Source organism: Sminthopsis crassicaudata, chromosome 3, assembly GCF_048593235.1.
Source record: "Sminthopsis crassicaudata isolate SCR6 chromosome 3, ASM4859323v1, whole genome shotgun sequence".
Lineage (NCBI taxonomy): Eukaryota > Metazoa > Chordata > Mammalia > Dasyuromorphia > Dasyuridae > Sminthopsis > Sminthopsis crassicaudata.
This window is the reverse complement of record NC_133619.1, coordinates 65,385,754-65,408,792: the sequence shown is the minus strand read 5'-3', so window position 1 is coordinate 65,408,792 and position 23,039 is coordinate 65,385,754. Positions and strand designations below refer to the sequence as shown.

The following is a 23,039-nucleotide window of genomic DNA, read 5'->3' as shown; positions in this document are numbered from 1 at the left end:
CTCTATTATCTCATTCTACCTCTCTCTTCTGTCATTCCCTTTGTCTCCATTATCATCATCATCATCATCATCATCATCATCATCATCATCATCATCATGACCAACATCACCATCACAATGTAATTTACTCATTTGGGTGTATCCTGTAGAATGCAAGCCTCTTGAGAGCAGAAGCCATTTCATTGTTTATATATAGACACATCTAGCATAGATCATTGTACATACAATAGAAAGGGCTTAATAAATGGTTGTGGAATTTGTCAATTCTACAATTCTGTAATCCCAACAAGACATTGAGGGCTGGGAGCAGTCTCTATTCAGAATCTGGAGGGGTCTGCCTTTCTATTTAGGTATGTTTTTAAAAAATTATTTGGTGTGTCCAATAACCATTTATTAAGCTCTTCAGGGATTCAAGGCACTCTCCTAGGCAGACAAAGATGGAATTTAAATAAGTCCATGTACTAGGAAGCTTATTTTCTCTCACCTAGCTGAGGCTACTTCTTATCTCCTGGTGCTAGGAGCCTTACTGTCTTTGGTATATATCCCAGTCAATCATATATATGAATACAAAGCTTAAGAGCTAGTGTTCTTTATTCTTTTAATTTTTAAAATGTAATTTTTCACTCTTGTAAACTCTTATATTTTAGAATTTTTTCCCTTGTCCTCTAGATAGAAAGCAATCCACTATAGGTTAACCATGTGCAATTTTTCTAAACTTATTGCCATATTTGGCTGTGCAAGAAAATTCAGTTCAAAAAAGGGATTAACATGAGGAACAAAAACAATGATATCAAGAAGAGGTGAAAAATATTATGCTTTGATCCTTATTCAGTCTCCATAGTTCTCTCTCTGGATGTAGATGGCTCTTTCAATCACAAGTCTATTGGAATTGTCTTGAACCACCTCATTGTTGAAAAGAGCCAAGTCCTAATGTTCTCTTGTCTCTACTCCGTTCACTTAGCATCAGTTCATGTAAGTCTTTCCAGGCTTTTCTGAAATCAGCCTGCTCATTATTTCTTATAGAAAAAATAATATTCCATAACCTTCATATACCAGAACTTGTTCAGCCATTCCCCAACTGATGGGCATCCATCAGTTTCTAGTTCCTTGCCACTACAAACATTTTTGCACATTTGGGCTTTTTCCCTTCTTTTATGATTTCTTTGGGATACAGACCCAGTAGAGATACTAGATCAAAGGGCAAGCACAATTTGATAACACTCTGGGCAAAAAAAATGATTAATTGCTGTAATTATGAAGTCAGGAATTCAAATCCAGCCTCATATGCCTACTGGGCGTGTAGTCAGTGAGGAACATACTGGATTGAACATCAATCCTTGAGTCAGAAAGAGTTCAAATCTGCCTCAGACACTTGACACTTACTAGTTGTGTGATTCTACAAGTCACCTATCCCTGATTGTTTTGCAAAAACATCAGTCTCCTAGGTTATTATGAGGATCATTTGGGATAATGTTTGTAAAGCTCTTAGCATAGTGCCTGGCTCATAATAGGTGTTATATAAACATTAGCTATTGTTGGTTGTCATCATTATTATGTTTATAAAATTTTTTCCCAAGATTTTCATAGCATTTGTTAACCCACTAGATCCTCATAAGAATCTTATGAAATGTAGTTAATGGTATTGATCTCCATTTTACAGATGAGGAAAATGAGGCTCATGACAGAGTAGGTGAGGACTTTCAAGTAGATAATCAATTCTTATTCTCAAATAAATGAATTCCAGGAAAGGTAAGTAATTCATCCAGGATCATAAGACTAATGGCCTAATCAGTGCCAGAAGCCAGGTCTCCCTGACCGTTGTTCTTTCAACTGTAACATGACAGTCACTTTCTTCTTCTTCCTAGACACTCTCCCCACCCTCCTCCTCCAACTCCAGAATAGGGTACCTTGTTCTTTCACATCCTGATGGATTGCACAGATGTGGCCAGGCTATCATGATCTCTTTCCCAAGACAGGGAAGGGAGGAGGTCAAGGGACTGGGGCAGGGAAAAGGTGCGTGTGAACCACAGAGGGCATTCCAAAGCAACATCTGCCACAGCTGGGCTCTTGACTGGCGAGACACCCTTCAGTCACGCTCCAACAGATGCTTCCAAATAAATCAGCGTCAGAGTGGGATGAGACTTGTGGATTGTCCAAGTTCAGGGAAACTAGATCTAGGTTGGGGAGGTAGAGAAATACTGCTTACTGTGGGAACCAGCCAGGACTCCTTAGGATCATTGATTTTAGTATTGGAAGGGACATTGGAGATTATATAGTTCAAACTCATTTTACTAATGAGGAAACTGAGGTCAAAAAAAGAAATGTTTTGCCCAAGATTGCAGTAGTAGTAAGAGAGAATTCAAACCCAAGTTCTCACCTCAACATCTTTTAATTAAATCACTTAAAAATGAGAAAACTTTGAAGAAAAGGATTTGAAAGGAAACTGAAGATGCAATGTCCTATACAAATGGCATTGTCTTCTCTAATACTTCCTGCCATGTACCCTCTCTTTCCAGCATTATTTCCCCCAATTGATTCAGTTCCAGATTTTATTGCAAATATGGGAAGAGGTAAAGTGAAGGCCATTAAATCTGCTTTTCACCTTCCTTCTACTTCACTGAGGGAAATTAGGTCAATTGATTTGTAGAGTGAGGAGTAAAGTGGACTTATGGACAGTGTGTGGGGAGTCAGAATGGTCTGGAATCTAGTCTTTGGTCTCTTATAAACTGGTTGGGGGAATTAGAGGCCCAACTAAGACACACACTTGGATTTCTGATTCACAATATAACAAAGGATTAGAATAAGGAGAAGCTTCAAGGGTCATTAGGGCAAGCCCACCCTATCCCCTAATTTTTATACACAGGGTGGGGGAGATGGAGAAAAGTTAATTGACGAACTTCATGGCAGAAATTTTTGTTGTGCTTCTGGGTATGGAGGCCTTGTTATTTTTTAACTTGAATTTAATATCTCTTTTTGAAAATCTCTGGTGATTTCTGAATATCTCTCTCTTCCTTTGCAACAATTATTTTAAATAAAGGGAAGATAAAAAGGCAAAAATAACAATCATAATCAACTGAAATTGACTATATTTTCTTATCTTTTCTCTGGGGCCAAGTTTGGTCATAATAAAGTATTAAGTTTCATCATTGGTTGTTTTTCTTTCCACTCATATTGTTTTCAGTCATTGGATATAATTTCCCTGGTTTTGCTCACATCATTTTGTAACCATTCATATGTCTCCCCATCCTTTTCTATATTCTATTTATTATTTCTTTTAATAAAATAGCATTTCATTATGTTTCTGTATCAGGATTTGTTTAGCCTTTCCTTGACGGATGCCCATTTACTTTGTTTCCAGTTCTTTGCTAGGTAGTTTTATCACAAGCTGAGATTTGCCTTCATTCATACAACCAACCAACCAACAAATATTAAGTGCTATGCTAAATACTGGAACTACAAAGAAAAGAAAAAAATTAAAAAAATAATTTCTGCCTCAAAGAGCTTATATCTAAATACATTGCATCAATCTTAAGAGTACTTATTTCTGCTTCTTGCTCTCTTTTGTCTTGGTTTTGGGGTAATTGTGATTGAATATGAAGTATAGAAATGAATCCTTCAATGATCTCATTTCCTTTCTTCTTCCATCACAATCATGACATCTCAGATGTAGAAGGGCTTTTGAATGATCTCATTTCCTTTCTTCTTCCATCACAATCATAACATCTCAGATGTGGAAAGGCTTTTGGATTTATATGATCCGAACTGTGTATAAGAGATAAACTCTATTCAAAATATACCCAGCAAATGATTTTCTAACTTTTCCTGTGACAATTCCATTCAAATCTTTTAGAGAATCTAAAATCTTGATTTACCATATTTCCTTATCTTACTTGAAAAAAGGCCCTCAGACGCTTCTTAGATCACCCAAGATTCCCAACACATTCCTTACTCTAATGTGTATATAAGATTTTATTCAGGAATCCTCTTGTGATGTTGGGATATAGATGATGAAAGAATACAGGTGGTCAAGAGAAGGCAGTAAGGGAGTCCAGATTGGCAGGCAGGGTTGAATAGATGTCCAAACTGTAGCCTGGAAAATAAGTCAGATCCAAAGAGAGAAGCTAAAACATTGAAGAGTGAGCACTTACAGTAATTTGGTAAAAACAAGATCCAGAATCTCAGTGCTAAGACTGTGAATTTCTAATCCTAAATGGGGCAGAGATCATTTATTGCGTGATCTGTTTTTGAAGGGATGAAGTCAAGAGGTGGATTCCACAGGTCACAAGTCCAGACTACCTTTATTACTTTAAAGTCCACATCTTGAGATCTACCATTTGCTGTTTATCAGACAGACATGTGAAACTTTGGATCCATGATGGCTTCCAGAAGGAAGTAAGAAACCCCCAAGTGAGCCCTATCCTGGGATGAAGCAAGGGTAATTATGCAGGTTTACCTGACAGCCCCAGGAACTGGGGCTGAATCAGAAAGCAAGGTCCTGAACCTATTGCTTGCTGAATTTTCCACTTTCTTCCACTTTCTCGCTACCCCTCCAAAACATTTGAGGATAGAGTACACTGAGATTCTCCTTACGTGCATACTAGGGCATATTTATGCCTGGATAGGATAATTTTTATTGACAAATCAAACATTTCCAAATCCATTCGATAGGTAGGAGAAATGAACAGTTCTTAGGGCAATATATTATGAAGAATAGCAGAACCTAAGCAAAATCATGAGGAACGTATAGTTCATCTCAAATACTTTTCTATTTCCCTTGTCTGTGCCCAGGGAACCAATACCCTCCTGGAGCCCTTGGCTGCTTTTTACTAGCATACTCTATCAGAGCTGCCTTTCTAAGCCAGTCTGCAGGACTTTAGTAACTTTTTCTTCTCCTTAACCATTTGCCATCAAAAAGGATCTTCAAGGGCCATATATCAGCAAGTATCCTATTCCCCTCAGAGCCAGGGCTAAGCCCATCTGATAAAATAATTTATGCCAAAATGTTAACAAGAGATGGGGCTTAATGTGTTTCTCTGTCCCAGATCAAATAGGAATGTCAATAGAGCCTCCCAGATATTAAGCTTTGACTCAAATGGATCTGTAGTGGTGTAACTTCAAGCACCATGGCAGGAGGCCAGTGGCTATTGGGGGAAGCAGTTTTTGTGGGATCCTTTAGATCTTACCGCTAAGCTTAGACTGACTAACATAGATCTTGTTTTATGTTCCAGAGTATTTCTAAAGAAAAATATGTGCTCTGAGGATATTAAAGACATTTTTGTGCCTCTTTTTCTAGGATGTTTTGAGGGGAGGGTACTGCCTTGAAGAAAACAGAGCTGACAGATTGGGGAAACTTTCCTAGGTACTTTCTAGCCTAAGAATCCACTTCAATTCTAACCACAAAACTTTAAAAAGAGATCATATCTCTGGTGTGGAATGACATGGTGGCAGAATGGGTTTAGAGTAGACATCACAACAGGATGGTAATGTTGCGGAATAACTGACTTAGATTTGGAAGGACATAAAGGACCGTCCCATCCAGACCCCTCATTTTATAGTAAAGAAATTGTGACTTACTCAAGAGTAAAATAAATTATTGAACTGGAAGTCTTCGGGAAGTTCTGGCTTTGCTCCCAATGAGCTGAGGGACCTTGAGAAGTCACTTCATTTTGGGCTATAGTTTCTGCGTCTGTAAAGTGAGGTTTGGACTAGGGGTCCCTAAGTAGTCTCTTACTTGAAAACACTATAAAAATGAAGTGGAATTCCTAGGCTGGTGACTGGAGGTCATGAGGTCTTTAGAAATGGAAAGGATTCTTATATGTCTGCAATGGTTTAGGTAGACTTGTGCTGGGTGGCAAAGGACTGGATATGTTGATCTCTTATAGCACTTCTAGTAAGGGGAAATTTATACAGTGAATTTTTCCTTGGTTGGTTCCCTGGGTGCAGGTTTCCACTTTCTAAATACAAATGACAAAAGATGAAGGAGGGGCCCTTTTTCTTTTCTCAAAGGCTCCAGGGCAGATCCTGAATAGGAAACTTGGCAAAGCTCAATACCTTAATACAAAGCTAATTAGGCCAAGGAACAAAAGTCCTATAAATAGTCATAATAATCACCTTTCTATAACACATTAAAGTTTACAAAGCTCTTTCCTCACAATCCTACAAGTTGGTTAGTGAAAGTATCTTTATTCCTCTTTTATGGATGAGGAAACTGAGTCTCAGAGATGTTATATGACTTGTTCAATCAAGTACCTACTATTTGCCAGAAAAGTGTGCTAGACACACAGTTAATTAATGTTGGAGGTGAGATTCCAGCACACTGTAGATTTCCCTGTCTGGGTCCAGCATGCTATTCTTTGCACTAGTGGTTCTCCAAGTGCAGTCCAAGAACTTCACAAATAATAAAATCCAACCAGGAGCAGCAGCAGAATCAGCAGTTGCCTGTCTTGTTGAGTTCCCTTGTCTGTGATCTCCAGAGATTTAGCCAGTTATTCAGGCAATCACTTGTCCAGAGAGCTCATCAGTTTGAAGTCAAAGGTTTGAGTGTCCAGGTGCACAGACCACGCCAGCACTTAACTTTAGCCCCTAATGATTTTAGACATCTTAGTTCTATAATTCCATTTTAAGAGAGACTGGAACCAGGGAGGAATTTTCCAACTTGTTTATTTTAGGAAGGGGGTGGGAAGAAAGGAAGGATATATCCACCTAGCCAGGCACACTAGGGGACTGTTTTTAATTATGTTTGTTTGCAAGAAAAGAAAGTAAGATTATTTCTGCAAGTTGTATATAATCTGTAAGATTATAAAAGAAATATATCATATTGAAATATTAAAAAAACACATATACATTCAAGTTCAGAGACCCCAGGTTAAGAACTCCTGAAGAGTCACTTGAATATTGGATTTGGATCCTGCTTTAAACACTTACCAGCTATGTGACTCTATATAGACACATGTCATTTAATCACTGGGAGCCTCAGTTTCTTAATTTGAAAAATGGGAGTATTTTGCTGCTTTCTTCACAGGGCTGTTATTAAAAAAGTGTTTTGTAAATTTTAAAAGAGAGAATTATCATTATTTCTTCTAGAAATTCAGTTATAGGCACCTTCTGCTCCAGAAACTTTCCACCCTTACCAACCAAGGTTCACCCTGTTTCAAGGTCTCTGAAGGTCAGTTATCCTGATATTGGGGGTGGAGTGTGAGAACTGCTTTTCCCAAAGCAGACAGGGTTTAATGTTGTAATTTTATCTGAAAGCAGGAAAATGCACTTTTGAACTTTTAGAAGACAGATTTTCCTTCCTAATCCTAAGGCCACTGAGATGGGAATAATTGGGTAAAGCTTTGCACAAAGCACAGCCCTGCTACCTTGGTCTGAAAGCTGTAGATCCTTTCTTCCTTTTCTGTGAAAAAATGGGGTCCTTTGAAAAATAACTCTCTCAGAATACATTTCCCCTAGTCAGTGATAATACTGTAGATATTTGGTACTAAGTACTCACTAAGAAACGTGATGGACTCTCCTTTGTAGACAACTTTAAAAGCAGGATAGAATCCCTATGTGATTTATTGTCTCTTCTAACTTTGGAGGATGTTTATAATGATCCCCAAAGAATCCCTCTCAGTATCAGGAGCTTCAGTTTCTGATCATCCTAATGCTTTTTTTTTACTTTTCATTATGTTCATTTATATGTCATGGCTTCAGCTCCCTGATTCCATGGTCCTCTTTGAGATTGAAGGGCAAACAACATGAACTATGTTCCCAGTGCTTAGCACAATGCCTGGCACATAATAAGCACTGATTAAACATTTCTTGACCAACAGAACAGTGACATACGAAGCTGTGTTCAATCCTCTCACCCAGAGTTTTTGATTCATCCTCTGCCACTCCTTTTATCCTGACTTTCAGCTTCTCCTTGAACCTTTCTGTGGGGCCAGTTTCCTTTAATAGAAAGTGGTAAGTGAGATAATTACTATTCCTCTTTGCAAAAGAATATTGGAGTTACAAAGAACAAAGCCCTGGGTTCCACAAGAAACAACGGGAAGAACCAGTTTCTCCACTTGCTGAGTGTGCTGCTATTAGGGGTATGGAGAAGATAAGATTGGAAAGTTCCCCAGAGGAGCCAGGAAGAAAAGGGAGGGTAGATGTCTATAAATAGACATCAATTCTATTTCTAAGATGGAGAAAGAGCCAAAATAAGAAAGCTAGATCATTTGCCTTCTGAGGCATCTCCTGGGTTTTTCAAGGCTCACCTCCAATGAACTAAGAATGTTCTCAAAAATGTTACCTCTTTCATCAATTTTTTTTTGCTTAATTTTAAGCCTTCATGATAAATAAGCATTCTTCACACCTGAGGTATCTCCTTGTCTTTCCAAGGATCGCCTCCTGTGACACTACTCAAAATGTTCTCCAAGAAGTCACCTCTTTCATCATTTTAGTCTTCATAATAAGAATTCTCCCTATTCGTGTGTGTACTCTAGAACCATGGATAGAAGGGAGCTGAGAGAGCATCTGGTTCCAAATGGTGTTCTGTAGTTACATGCATTGTATGGAGAAAGGTTCCATGGTACAATGGACAACCTGGGTTAGTTTAGCTGGTTCCCAGTAATTAGGGATATTATATCTCCCCTAGCAGGTGATGGTAAGCTTTACGAAGAGAAGGTATTTATGTAATTCTTAATGATTTGAACTGAACTGAGGTAGAAACAGCTCTAGCCTGGGAGTCAGAAGAATTAAGTCCTAGCTTTAGTGTTGCTACTAATTAATTAGGTGCTTAACCTCAGAGAATTTCCTCACTTGTATGTAGCAAATGTCCAAACAGCTTCACCCCAGCTACCTCCAGGTTCATTCAGCTTCAGGGGCTTCTTTATATTCATCATTAAATATGTCTTGTGTCCATATTTATTTCTCTTATTGCTTATTTGAATTGAATTTTGATTTTATGATTATAACTTGATTTTCTGGATCCATCTGAAATATAGTAAATTTTAATACATTTTCTCATTTTAAATGTATATGTATCTTTTTCTCTTATGTCATTATGATTTTTTGAAAATACATTTTGGATACGTTTTTAAAGATGTGAAAATCATTTTCTTAAACATAATTATATTTCATTTTCCCTTTACCACAGTCTATTATATTCTTTGATCTGTCGAAAGGAAATATGATGTGACTTGTTTCACTCATACTGGCAGTATGTTAATCTTTTCCTGTGTACATATTGATACTAAACACATCATATAAAATTTTTACTATTATCCCTAGGATCCTAAGACTCTGGTAAATACTCCACATGTGGACCATTACTTCAGGCCAGCTGCTCCAGGAATGGTTCACTTTACTCTCCCATAATTTTACCATCAACTACCTTGATATTGTATGCCTACTTTCCATCCTCCTCCTCCCTTACTTTCCAGCTTTGGAATAAAATTAATACTGCTGTCTAATGCTTCAAAGGACATATCAATATACTCTATTATGTTTCCACTCACCATCCTTGTAAATTTTCACAAGATATTCTTCCTAGACACTACTCCTTTTTTGTATTGTCTTCCCTTTTGAGAATGTAAACTGCTATTTGAATGGGGACTGGTTTTACTTTTATTATTTTTTCTCTGTGTTTATATTTGTATGTCCAGCACTTAATACAATTCTTGGCACATAGTAAAGGTTTAATAATTTTAATTTGGTTACTTCTACTTTTGGGGAATTTAATTACATACTGTCTTTTTTCCAATTTTTCCCCCAATTACAAAGCAAATAATTTGATATAGATTATTCATTTTTTACTTCCACATGGGCTTAAAATTAAAAAAAAAGAATTACTATTAAACAGTAAAAGTGTAATATAATACTACTCAAAAGCAATTAAAAAAACTTCTGATTAAAATAAAAACTTTTGTTATTTTGATGTCCCTCATATTTGTTACATATAGGTAGCTGCTAACAATGCTGTGTATTGAGATTCCTATTTAGAATTTAAGCTGAGGCAATAATTAGTAATACATAGTTGTAAAATTTCTTCAATACCTTAATACCTTAATGATTCACCTTACCTCTGTTCTTTGATTGTTTTTAAATCAAAGTTTGAAATTCTTGGATCTTTGAGGCATACTAAATAACCATATTTTAAATTTTAAAATTATATTAGCAAATTTTTGGAATGAATCTTAATTGTCTTTATTTTCAATAGTGTATTCCAGCCTTTTCTGTTATTGTCTTGGACAGACATTTGAATGAGAGTTCTTCAATATGTGGATATTTTTCTTTTTGACTTATTTATTTATAAAATAAATCTTCTTGCCATTATAGCGTTAGAGTATGATAGTGAATCTGAGTGAGTTAAATTTGGAATTTAAGTCTGTTGGTATTTTGTGAAGTCTCTTAAGTTGCCATCTGTTCATCAGTTTCCATAATTCTGAGAAATTTTTGTTACACAATTAACTGAAATATAGTAGTCAGGTTACTTATTTCTTATTTTATTTTAGGGAGAGAAGTAATTAATAGATTATTTCTTCAAACTCTGTTTTCTAGTTCCATCAACTTATTTTAAAGTTTTTAAACATTCTTCTTGTTATATAAATTTAAAAAATATTTAATTTATTAAATAATTCCATTCTTTACTGAATCCATTGTTTTATTTACATTTTCAATAAATATATTTAAATGGTTGAGTTTTAATATCATTTTATCTTGTTCTTTCTTTTTTTTTTAATTATATATTTTTTATAATATTATCCCTTGTATTCATTTTTCCAAATTATCCCCTCCTCCCTCCACTCCCTCCCCCCGATGACAGGCAATCCCATACATTTTACATGTGTTACAATATAACCTAGATACAATACATGTGTGTGAATATCATTTTCTTGTTGCACAATAAGCATTAGATTCCAAAGGTACATGTAACCTGGGCAGACAGATATTAGTGCTAACAATTTACATTCACTTCCCAGTGTTTCTTCTCTGGGTGTAGCTACCTCTGTCCATCATTGATCAACTGGAAGTGAGTTGGCTCTTCTTTATGTTGAAGATTTCCACTTCCATCAGAATACATCCTAATACAGTATTGTTGTTGAAGTGTATAGTGATCTTCTGGTTCTGCTCATTTCACTCAGCATCAGTTGATGTAAGTCTCTCCAAGCCTCTCTGTATTGCTCCTGCTGGTCATTTCTTACAGAGCAATAATATTCCATAACCTTCATATATCATAATTTACCCAACCATTCTCCAACTGATGGACATCCATTCATATTCCAGTTTCTAGCTACAACAAAAAAGAGCTGCCACAAACATTTTGGCACATATAGGTCTCTTTCTGCTCTTTAGTATTTCTTTGGGATATAAGCCCAGTAGTAGTACTGCTGGGTCAAAGGGTATGCACAGTTTGATAACTTTTTGGGCATAGTTCCAAATTGCTCTCCAGAATGGCTGGATTCTTTCACAACTCCACCAACAATGTATCAGTGTCCCAGTTTTCCCACATCCCCTCCAACATTCATCATTATTTGTTCCTGTCATCTTAGCCAATCTGACAGGTGTGTAGTGGTATCTCAGAGTTGTCTTAATTTGCATTTCTCTGATCAGTAGTGATTTGGAACACTCTTTCATATGAGTGGATATAGTTTCAATTTTTTCATCTGAGAATTGTCTGTTCATATCCTTTGACCATTTATCAATTGGAGAATGGTTCGGTTTCTTATAAATTAGGGTCAGTTCTCTATGTATTTTGGAAATGAGACCTTTGTCAGAACTTTTGCTTTTAAAAATATTTTCCCAATTTGTTACTTCCCTTCTAATCTTGTTTGCATTAGTATTGTTTGTACAGAAACTTTTTAGTTTGATGTAATCAAAATCTTCTATTTTGTGATCAATAATGATCTCTAGTTCTCCTCTGGTCATAAATTCCTTCCTCCTCCACAAGTCTGAGAGGTAGACTATCCTCTGTTCCTCTAATCTATTTATTATCTCACTCTTTATGCCTAAATCATGGACCCATTTTGATCTTATCTTGGTATATGGTGTTAAGTGTGGATCCATATCTAATTTCTGCCATATTAATTTCCAGTTTTCCCAACAGTTTCTTCTGAATAATGAATTTTTATCCCTAATGTTGGTATCTTTGGGTTTGTCAAAGATTAGATTGCTATAGATGTACCCTTTTTTGTCCTTTGTATCTAATCTGTTCCACTGATCTACCGTTCTATTTCTTAGCCAGTACCAAATGGTTTTGGTGACTGCTGCTATATAATATAGCTTTAGATCAGGTACACTTAGACCACCTTCCTCTGAGTTTTTTTTCATTAGTTCCCTTGCAATTCTCGACCTTTTATTCTTCCATATGAATTTTGTTGTTATTTTTTCTAGGTCATTGAAATAGTTTCTTGGGAGTCTGATTGGTATAGCACTAAATAAATAGATTAGTTTGGGGAGTATTGTCATCTTTATTATATTCGCTCGGCCTATCCAAGAGCACTGAATGTCTTTCCAATTATTTAAATCTGACTTTATTTTTGTGGCAAGTGTTTTGTAATTTTTCTCATATAATTCCTGACTTTTCTTTGGTAGATGGATTCCCAAATACTTTATACTCTCAACATTTGTTTGGAATGGAATTTCTCTTTGTATCTCTTGCTGTTGCATTTTGTTAGTGATATATAAAAATGCTGAGGATTTATGTGGATTTATTTTGTATCCTGCCACTTTGCTGAAATTTTGAATTATTTCTAATAGCTTTTTAGCAGAGTCTTTGGGGTTCTCTAAGTATACCATCATGTCATCTGCAAAAAGTGATAGTTTGATTTCCTCATTTCCTACACTAATTCCTTGAATCGCTTTCTCGGCTCTTATTGCCGAGGCTAGCGTTTCTAGTACTATATTGAATAGTAATGGTGATAGTGGGCAACCTTGTTTCACTCCTGATCTTACTGGGAAAGGTTGCAGTTTATTTCTATTGCATATTATGCTTACTGACGGTCTTAAATATATGCTCCTGATTATTCTAAGGAAGAGTCCATTTATTCCTATACTCTCAAGAGTTTTTAGTAGGAATGGATGTTGGATTTTGTCAAATGCTTTTTCTGCATCTATTGAGATGATCATATGGTTCTTATTAATTTGATTATTAATATGGTCAATTATATTAATAGTTTTCCTAATATTAAACCAGCCCTGCATTCCTGGAATAAATCCTACTTGATCATAGTGTATTATCCTGGAGATGATTTTCTGAAGTCTTTTTGCTAATATCTTATTTAAGATTTTAGCATCAATATTCATTAAGGAAATTGGTCTATAATTTTCTTTCTCAGTTTTCGATCGACCTGGTTTAGGTATCAGTACCATGTCTGTGTCATAAAAGGAGTTTGGTAGGACTCCTTCATACCCTATTTTTTCAAATAATTTATATAACATTGGGGCTAATTGTTCTTTAAATGTTTGGTAGAATTCACATGTGAATCCATCTGGTCCTGGGGATTTTTTCCTGGGGAGTTGATTAATAGCTTGTTCTATTTCTTTTTCTGAAATGGGACTATTTAAGCAATTTATCTCCTTCTCTGTTAATCTAGGGAGCCTATATTTTTGGAGGAAGTCATCCATTTCACTTAAGTTATCAAATTTATTGGCATAAAGTTGGGCAAAGTAACTCCTTATTATTTCTCTAATTTCCTCTTCATTGGTAGAAAGATCCCCCTTTTCATTTGTAAGACTAACAATTTGATTTTCCTCTTTCTTTTTTCTGATAAAATTTACCAAAGGTTTATCTATTTTATTGGCTTTTTCATAAAACCAACTCTTGGTTTTATTTATTAATTCAATAGTTTTTTTTACTTTCAATATTATTGATTTCTCCTTTTAATTTTTGTATTTCAAGTTTGATTTTTGGTTGGGGGTTGTTCTTTAATACAAATAGTTTTTCCTTGATTTCTTTCAATGTATTTCTCTCTAACTCTGTCTGTCTCTCACACATACCCATATACCCCTACACACATTCCATCCCCATTTATGAAGTTGGAAGGCATAATATATAGGGTGCTGGACTTGGAATCAGAAAGACTTGGGTTCAGAAATTGCCTCTATGACTTGCTAGCTAGGTATTCATAGGCAAATTATTTTCTCTCTCTGAATCTCAGTTTCACTACCTTTTAAATAAAAGTTCTGGACTAGATGCCGTTCTAAGATCTTTTTCCACTCTAGATTTCTAATTCTTTTAATAAAAAATAATATTAGCAAAAATGAATGCATTTAAAATAAGTGCTGTCAAAATCAATGAGAATATGGTTTTTATATAACCTTTATGCTATCAAAGAAAAATACCATTTCTTTCCATAACATGTCTTTTAGGACTTCTGATAATTATGAGATCCTATACTGGACAGATATTTAAAGCCTCTTTTCCCTTAAAGAACAAGACTTTATAATCCAAGACAAGACGAGAATTATCAAGCAATCCAAAGCATGAATCAAGACATTTCCAATCCTAGGTTTCCCTTTGGAGTAGGACAGAATGATTTGAGTAATTTTCCTTTGCTTGCTCTCTACCTACCAGTAAGCAGATGTAGCTCATTGGTGTGACAGCAAGCACTTGTATCTTAGCTCAACTTCTCTTCTGATGTTAAAATTATATACAAATACAAGGCCAACAGTAATTGTCAAGTCATACAATTGACAATCTCAAATAATGCATAGATATGGGAAGATACATCTAGACTGGATAAATCTGAAATTTCTGCTTCCTTACCTAACCCCTTACATTACTTTTTTTTCCCCTCCATTGACTCTTCTTTATAATTCTATAATGAGAATAATGGTGGCTTTAGTGTTGAAGGATCTATGGTTAGATTTTTTACATAATTTTGACTGAATTACTATGTAACTTTGCATAAATCATTTCACTTTTCTTCTTGGGAACACTGTGCCCACCCATCCATGTTTACGTTTCTATAATTGGCAGAATATGTGAAGGAATAGGTTTGTATTTAGTGCCTTTGTATAATGGTGAGATGAGCACATTGCTTACCCTACCATTTCTTGTTCTATTGTGATTATATATTTTTCTTTGGGTCCAAAACTGTGATTTATCAGTGAAGTCAACTCTTAAGGAGGAACTTCTTCTATTGAGACAGAAATCAAAACCTTGTGGTTGTTGATATCTTATAGTATAAGTGATTTATCTGGAGCCAATAAGAAGTTTAGTGTTTTGCCCAGGGTCACCCAATTAATGTATTATAAACAATTCTTTAACTCAGGTCTTCTCAGATCTTTGGTTTACTACAACAGGTTGTCTCAGTAATGAAAAAAAAATAATTAAAATAATCTCAGTTTTTATTAATGCCTTTCTAATTAAATTGCAAAATGCTTTACATGCTTCTAAAATAATTTTAAAATTCTGAACTTAACATTAATAATCATGAATATTTATGTATACAAAGAACAAAAATAGAATTATATATAAATAAGAATTTATTTAAAAAACATACAGTTATCTAATTTGATTCTTACAGTAGCCCTTAAAAGTTGATAATACAAACATAATTATTTTCATTTTAGAGATGAAGAAATTAATGTCTAGATTATTGCTTGTTTAAAATTGACTCTCATCTATCTGGGAGTTCCTATCAATGATGCATAGCACCACCTATGGTATTCTTGTCTATGTCCTTCTTTCAGTTTTCCATAGGGAGAGCCATATGTTATAAACTTTCCTTGCTTTTTTCTGGCATTGTGAGAACATTATTGACTTAATGTACCTATACTCACCATCTTTTGCCATTACTAAGTGACCAGCCCATCATCTCTTTCTTCTTATCCAAATAGCTGGAGTTGGGGTCCAAAATTCTTGATTCCATGAAGGTTAAAAAAAGAGAAAGCCAAATATATGGAGACTTCTGCCTACATGCTGTCTTTCATTTACAGGAAGTAGCACTTGAAGCAGGAAAGAAAAAAATTAAAAGAGGCTAGTTTCCTAACTGACCTCTTCAGCATTATCCTAGCTGGGCCAGAATTATATAGTCAAATAAGCATTGTGAGAGAAATGATGGCATATTGCATAGAGTGGGGCTTGTTCTGAGAATTATTGGTGGCCAATCTGCTTTGGCCCGAAACCTTACATGTTTTCCCCTCCCAAATTTATTTATTTATGTTTTGGCTGGATGAAAGAGGAAATTTTTGTCTCAATTGTTACTCAGTCTTAATTACTGAATAGGTGCAGCCTCTGACAAACTGAGATCATTGAAGACTTTAGCTTAAGGAGCCAAGTCTTCCTTTTCATCCAGGGCCATCTCCAGTCATCTTGATCTATATCACTGGAGGAAAAGTGAGGCAGATGACCTTGTGCAATCCTTCCTCGCTGAATTCCAATTCACTCGCACGTCATGGCGCCATCTCTCTGATGGCATAATCTTCTTTGAGAATGAAGGAAAAAACAGCTGGTTACTAGAAAGATAAAAGGGCATAATGACAAGTATTTTATATTGCTTGTATCTACCTCACACATTAATAAGTGTTTTAATAAGTGTCTTATGAAGATGAAATAAGATGTATGCTAGCACATGGGAAATATAATTACTATACATATGTAGGGGATTACTTTTAAGTTTGTGTTACAGTTATGTTTTTGTTCATACATTTTGGCATATATTCTTATGATGTGTGTGTGTATGTGTGTGTGTGTGTGTGTGTTTGTGTGTGTTTGGGTGACTGGAAGAAGGGGCATTTATTCTTTGTGCCATAAGTTCTTTAGAGAGCAAATGCCTTCTCTGACTCTCTCTATATTTCTCAGTATTTACATATGATGTCATATATTTTATTATAAATAATCTAAAATATGAACAGAGAAAAAGTAGTTGCTAAAATGACTTAACTAAAAATGGGGAAAATGGCACCAGTAAAATAATTAAACCTTTGGTAAAGATTAATTTAAAAATTTGCAATTCGTCTAGAAAATGAATAAATTCTATTTCCCCAGGGACCAGAAATGAATTTGTCCTTTTTCTAAGTTAAAATTGACATTAATTAGTAATATCTTAGAAGCAAGAAACAGGAGTGTTAATAACATGACAGCTTATAAGAGTCAAACAAATTATTTTGAAATACATATATTACTCACATCTAAAGAGCAACAAGACCATGGTTAGAATCAGAGGGCAGTCATATCATGAGGAGTAAAGGGAACCTAAGCTTGCTCTATCCACAAGGTAGAGTTAAAAGGAAAGTTGAGTTAGTAGGATTTTCGTAGTATGTCTGTGAGTTGAGAAGCTGGTGAGTGGGTTGAATCCTAGGATCTAGGATATCTGAATATCATTTTCATTATCCTCAGCCAGGAACTTCTGGGGCAGTAGGATGAGCTCAGTCAGGCCCTGGAAGTCAGCCATACTCCTGAAGGTTTAGGGACTAGAGCCATGACAAAGCCTTATGAACAGGTACCTTGGAGAGCTCCCAGTTCTTTTGACCATTGGGATGTAGGTCACCAGTGAAGGTAGTATCTGTCAACACTAGCATGGTAAATGGTAACCCCAGCAAGGTGAAGAAAATGGAGAAGGTCTTGCCTCAATCCAACAGGGGCGTGGTATAGTCATAACCAATGGTGCTGATCAGTCCGCTGACAGAGAACATTCTAAAGTTCCAGATGGAGGAATCCATGAAATACAAAGTGGCAAACAGCATCCTCTACTGGAAATACTTCAGCTTCTTTGCCAAGCTTGAGCATTCCAGGAGCATCAGTGCTCACAGCTTGGCCTGTAGCCTCATGGGACTTTTACATAGTCAATTCCATGAGTATTTCTAGTGCCAGGGGTCCATCTATACCAGCAACACTGGGATCAGGAGCACCCCTCCCCATTGTCCCCATCACAGTTTCCCCCCTTTGATTTGGAGCAAAGCAGGGGATGTAGCTACATGAATTAATTCAATTTTCAAATAAAGTGATACAAACAATATTTGTAAGAGTGTTTTTTAAATTATAGTATTCACTAAATAGTTAAAAGATTTAAAAATTTTAAATTATAATAAGTAAATCAAGTTAATATAATTTGATTTCTGTATGGACTGTATCATCCACAGCCAAATGGGGGTGTAAAGGTCCACTTGGAACTAAGAAAGAGACATGGTTCATGTGAGTTTGAAACTTATCTATGTATGATTTAGTTATATCAAAATAAAAACTACAGTGAATACATGCTATTTTATGACACATCCGGCTCCTCCCCTTATGTTTTTAATCCAATGGGAGAGGGACATGGGCAGTTTCACTTATGGGAAAATCAGTATCCACAGGGAAGTCTGTTAGATACCTATCTTTATATGTCTCTGCTTTTCTGTGTTTCTTTCATGTGACATTGTAGGCTAGAGAAAGGGAATGTTGTTACAAACTTTTCAACTGAATAACACAATAGTATGCAGAGTAGGAGAAATTATGAAATATAATGGAAAGCTCTGTTGTTTTCTCTCAAAAACTGAGGATTAATGAGAGGAAGCTTTCTACAACCTACTTTTATCATGGAGGACAAGCTTGGCAATCGCTAGACACAGCTTCCATTTCCTTCTCCTCTTGCTCTGGCTCAGTGAACAGGTTTCCACCCTGTATATCATTCTAAGTAAAATTTTCATTGCAGTTTTAAAATCAAGCATTCAGAAAGCATGCCTACCTAACGAATCCATATTAAGTCAATAGTCTCACTTGTTTAATTCTTTTAAAAATACAGTATTCACTACTCAAAAGAGTAATGAATGAAAATATGTGAATCTATTCTCCCTCATCTTTTAACGCCAACATTTTTAAAATAATTAAAAAAGAGCATAGTTAGTTTCACTCATGTATGACTGTATTAGAGAGATTAGTATCTGTTGGTACTGCTCAGTCACTCTTTTCACTCTTTTATGTTCACTTATTTTATTGGTTTGTATCTGAAACTTTAGGTTAAGGATTGAAAGAGGTTCTCAGGACTAGACAATCACCTGAATTCTGAAGTCTCAGATACCTCTTTTCAGCATAAGAATGCTAAAACCTCAGTGTCTTAAGTCTGCATCATGACAGAGGAATTGAAGAACATTGTAGAGAACCCTTACTTTCTATCAGAATTCCTGGTTATGGGGATAAAGTCTTCTGCAACACTTCTACTAGAGAAAGTTTAAATACAGCTCCAATTTTCTTTTCCATTTCTCTGAATTAACCACTCTGACCTCTAGTCTGTATCTTATTTCATGTTTTTATTATAGTTTTAAAACTTGGTATACTGAAAGTGAGTCCATCCAATCAGGTTCTATGTGAGGTCAACATCATTACTTTCTAAGGTTTCACAAAGACTGCTGGGGATGGAGTTTCCACAGAATATATGATTTTTGTGTTCCCTGGAATACCTTTTCCTTATATGTTCATACTATATCCCTCTAGTAGAATTTTAATTCCTTGAGGGTAAAAGCTGATTTTTCATTTCTGTCTTTGTATTCCAAACATGTAGCATAGTTTCTTAATTTTGTTCATTTTTTGTTGAATTCTAAGTAAACTAAGGCTACACAAAGTTAATAATTGTTTTTCTTTTGGTGTTCAGCACCAAACTTATAAATTGGTCAGCATTTTCTATCTACTTCTCTGTAAGTATTTCCTTTTCCTTCCTACTGCCTTCTGCCCCTGGGATAAAGTGTTTATTTAACCAGACTTCTTAAGAGGTTTCTATAATACTTGGTAAGTCTTCATAGAAAGATATTCCATTATTATCTTAATAACAGTAATGTTGGTTAGGGGAAATTAATACATACAAAGACTGAAGTTCAAACCAGGAACCACGTCACTATAAACCAAAACATTAGGATTGGTCAAGATCATGGTTTCTTAAGTGTCAAAATTCCACAATGATGGAATAAAGGCAGGATTTACTTGAACTCTTCCACTAACTCCTCAAAATATTTTCATATAATGATTCTAAAAACTTCTAGCATAGCAGAATCCACAAAGAGGTGGAGCAAGACAATTTCCCAGCCCAAGATAATTTAGAAAGTCGGCAGGAAAGGTCTTGTTGCACCAGGGTGAGAGAAGAGTACAATCCATGGCAGGCTGTACCAGCTCAGATTGGTTCCCAGCAAACCAGAAGTAATCCTTAGGGCAACTGAATCAGTGATAACAGTGACAATTTCCAGGCTTCTCAGCCCACAGTCAATAAGGAAACTGGACAGTGGGTCAGAAGGGGATTTCCAGGGGTCCCTTTGCCAGTACTAGGGACATTGTTGCATTGTTTAGACTTGGTTCTGAGTCACAGTCCTGGATCTTAATCCCAGTACAAGGAGGAGCTTAAACACAACAGAACAACACAATAGGGACCATGGTCGAAGTTCCAGGGTTGGAAAGAGTACTTCTTCATCCAAAGTCTCCAAGGAAAATATGGATTGGTTCCAAATCATGGAAGAGCTGATAAGGAATTTTGAAAATAAAGTAAGAGAGATAGAAGAAAAACAAAAGTGATGCAATAAAATCATGAAAAAGAAATCAACAGTTTGGTAAAAGAGGCACAAAAATACTCAATAAAATAACACCTTAAAAAACAGAATAAGCCAAAATTTAAAAGAGGTACAAAAATCTAAAGAAGAGAAGAATCCCTTGAAAAGCAAAATTGACTAAATGGAAAAAAAGATATACAAAAGTTCACCAAAGAGAACTCCTTAAAATTTAGCATTGGCCAAATGGAAAAAGAGGTACAAAAATGCATTGAAAAAAATAGCTCCTTAAAAGTTAGAAATGTGAAAGTGGAAACTAATGACTTTATGAGACATCAAAAAATAAAATCAAAAGAATGAAAAAATAGAAAACAATATGAAATATCTCATTGGAAAAACAACTGACCTGAAAAATAGAGCCCCAATAGATAATTTAAAAATGTTTGGACTGCCTGAAAGTCATGATAAAAAAAGCTCAGATATCATATTTGAAGAAATTTTCAAGGAAATCTGCCCTGATATTCTAGAACCAAAGAGTGAAATAGAAACTGAAACAATCTACCAGAGGGTAAAATGGAAATTGAAACATTCTACCAATCACCTCCTGAAAGAAATCTCAAAATGAAACTCCCAGGAATATTATAGCCAAATTCCAGACCTCCCAGATGAAGCAGGAAGGTATTGCAAGCAATAAAAAAGAAAATTCAAATATTATGGAGCCACATGGCAAGATAACACAAGATTCAGCAACTTCTTTAAAGAATTTTCTTTTAAAGGATAAGAGAACAAAGAATATAGTATTTAGGAGGGCAAAAGAACTAAGCTTACAACCAAGAATCATCTATAATATTGTAGGATGATCTGCTATGAATATCTTACCTATTCTGAGTAATCCAAAGATCTGAGAAAATTCTGTATGTTGTAGGATGAAAGATGCTGCCCATCTCCAGAGAAAGAACTAGTAGATTCTGAATGCAGATCAAAAATACCTTCATTTTTCTCATTTTGTTTTATTTTGTTTGTATTTTCTTTCATAGGATGACCTACATGGAAATTAATTTGCTTGACTACACATGTAAAATTTATGTAAAATTGCTTGCCTTCTCAATGAATGGAGAAGGGGAGGAAGACAGAATTTGGAACTCAAAATCTGAAAAAAAAGAATAGTAAAATTTTTACATGTAATTGGGGGAAAACAAAATATTAAACGAGAAAAAAAAATACAAAAAACTAAGATATGCAAGAAACTCATCGTAAGAGTTAAGATTCAGATTTCAAGGTCAGTCCAAGATTGAGGTAAGAAACAGAGATGGTTGTGAGATAGCTGTTTATATGACTCAAGTTTTCTCCTCAGAACTTTGGTCTCTTAAAGATCAAGGTCTTCAGTCCCGGCCCTATTAGGTATAGGAAACTTCCTCCTGACTCAGCTTTCTCATCAAAGCTGTAAGTCTTAGATCCTTTCTTCTCTCACAGTGTCAACTCAAGGCTTTAATGCCATAACTTTCTTTTTGATGTCCAGCTGTGATCTATATTACTCTAGTAGAAATTTATGCAATTTCTTAACATTTTTGTAAAAAAGAAAAAGAGAAAAAAAGAGAATTCACCATTGCCTATAGAGTAACTATATACAAACATGAAATCTGTTATTAAATTCCTTTCTTGAAAGAAATTTTCTCCACTAGGCTAATAAGCCCCTTGAGTGCCTCACATTGGCTGTTTTAGCACCAGCATTAGTTACTGTAGCTTTTTCAAATTGATGAGCCAGCCAAAAGAAGCTCTGAAATGAGGAACAGGGATAAAATGATTTCTGAAGTCTTTTCCACTTCTGGCATTTCTGAGACTATCAGATTCTAAAGCGCTTTAATTCTTCTGCTCTTTTCCTTCTCCTCTAGTGATGGTGTTTATTACACCTGGGGTCTCAGGGTCCTAGTAGTCCAGAACCCAGGGTAGGACAAGGGGCAGATTTTGCATTTTTACTCTATTCCTCATTTGCCTTCTGCTGAGTTTCTTTCATGCCCTGTGCCCCTTTGCTTGGCTTCTGGGAAGGCACGATTTCCCAAACCTGCATCATTTATGCTATCTCACATCCTCATCATTTTGGCTGTGGGCCTCTGGGAGCAGCTGCATCCCAGGCTGGGGTTGCTAATGCTTCTAAGCTGACACATGACAACTTCTATTAGGCTGAGGTCTCCCTTGGCTTATAGACTCTGGTTACTTCTCATCTCCCTTCTGTATCCCCATCTGCCAGCTCCCAGGGAGGTGGGGGTAGAGTAGGGGGTGAAAGGAGCATCCAGAGAGTAGCAAAGCGGGGGAGGCTGTTAGTTAGAAGAGATCTTTTTCTTTGGCAGAAACTGACTGGCCCAGGGAGAATCCGGTCACTTTGGAAAGAGTAAAGAAAAAAAAACTTTGGGTATTTCTCTTCCCCAAATCACCCTGGTCCCTGCCAAAGTTGTACACCCTCCACTAAGTCCCACCACATGGAAATATTATTTGTGGCTTTGGTTAAATAGGACCAGGTGGTTTGATGGAAAGACCGGATTTGATGCCAGGAGATTCTTGCTGTATGTTTTATAATTGTTTGAAGGTTGTGGTTTTGAACATTCATTTTGATTCAGGAT

General features: G+C 35.8%; 1 long non-coding RNA gene across 1 annotated transcript in view; it reads left to right on the top strand.

Moving 5' to 3' along the window:
• The first annotated feature begins 270 nt into the window (after positions 1–270).
• Positions 271–23,039, top strand: part of LOC141560495 (uncharacterized) — a 57,864-nt gene continuing 35,095 nt past the window's right edge. The window contains exon 1 of the long non-coding RNA XR_012487731.1: positions 271–350. This is a non-coding gene — a long non-coding RNA (uncharacterized LOC141560495). The remainder of the gene's footprint in view (positions 351–23,039) is intronic.